This window comes from Bison bison, unplaced genomic scaffold (assembly GCF_000754665.1).
Source record: "Bison bison bison isolate TAMUID 2011002044 unplaced genomic scaffold, Bison_UMD1.0 scf7180017864378, whole genome shotgun sequence".
In the NCBI taxonomy this organism is placed as follows: domain Eukaryota; kingdom Metazoa; phylum Chordata; class Mammalia; order Artiodactyla; family Bovidae; genus Bison; species Bison bison.
Genome location: NW_011494950.1, coordinates 644,475 through 645,491, shown reverse-complemented (window position 1 = coordinate 645,491; position 1,017 = coordinate 644,475).

Genomic DNA, 1,017 nt, shown 5'->3' with positions numbered 1-1,017 from the left:
ACTCTTTGCAACCCCATGAACTGTAGCCTGCCAGGCTTCTCTGTTCATGAGGATTCTCCAGGCAACAATACTAGAATGGGTTGCCATTCCCTTCTCCAGGGAATCTTCCCAACTCAGGGATTGAACCCCAGTCTCCCAGATTGTAGGCAGACTCTTTACTGCTGAGCTACTGGGGAAGCCTGGTTCCTTTATACCCAGGACTAAAAACCAATTTAAAAATTAGTATTTCAGTTCATGAACTCTGAAAAAACAAAGCTCATACTGATGAATGACAACGCAACTTAGGAGTCACAGGCATCAAAAGGCTCAAATAATCTGGTGTGATCCCAATACTTTAAGAATAAATTTTTGTAAAAAGAATATGAAATACTCTGGAAAATGTAAAATAAGAATCTACTACTTTTCCTAGGGTGACTTCAACAGTGCCTGGATACTGAAAACATGGTCTCTCAATGAGTTCACTGAAAAAATTAGGTCCTAGACTTGCACAAGTAAATTCTGGATCCTGAATTAAGGTGATTCTCTCTAAAGTACAGCTACTCTGAAAAACCCTGTTTTGCTGGAGAGCTGGCCTCCTGCCATAGTATATCTCAAGAATCTTTATCAAAAACAACAATTCATAAGATTACACACAAACCAAAAAGACTAGCTTAAAACTTTACAATCAGTTTTCATTACACTAGTCAAGTTTTCTCCCATCAAGAGAATTACATGCATTACTCTTCTAGGCAGAGAAATACACCCACATGTACATAAAGATGTTTACTATAAAAGTGTTAATAGTGACAAATCAGGAACAACCTCAATGTACATCAATAGAAGAATGACTCAATGAAACATAGTTTATTCGTTCAATTGAACAGTATCCAGATGTTAGAATCATGAACCAGCATGTATCAACAAGGACAAATTTCAAAAACATATGTGAACGAAAACCACAAGTCACAAAAGGATATGTACGATCTGATACCATTTATGTCAAATACTACAGTACAATACTACATATTTTTTTCTACT